We start from the raw sequence: 254 nt of genomic DNA, 5'->3' as shown, positions 1-254 counted from the left end.
GGCATGGTGGTGTGTGCCTGTAGTCCCAGCTACCCAGGAGGCTGAGGCAAAGAGGATCACTTGAGGCTTCAGTGAGCCATGAGCATGGCACTCTAACCCTGTCTCAAAAACAACAACAGCAACCAAATTTTGGGCTTTAAAGGGCTACGACTAAGAAAAAGTATCTGTGTAAAAACACTCGCTGTTTTTTATTGTTTATTTTTATTTTGTAGCGATGGAGTCTGTGCTACGTTGCCCAAGCTGGTGTTGAACTC

The sequence above is a fragment of the Sapajus apella genome, unplaced genomic scaffold, assembly GCF_009761245.1.
Source record: "Sapajus apella isolate SASKATOON/1434 unplaced genomic scaffold, GSC_monkey_1.0 scaffold48, whole genome shotgun sequence".
Taxonomy (NCBI): Eukaryota; Metazoa; Chordata; class Mammalia; order Primates; family Cebidae; genus Sapajus; species Sapajus apella.
This window is presented reverse-complemented; position numbering follows the sequence as displayed.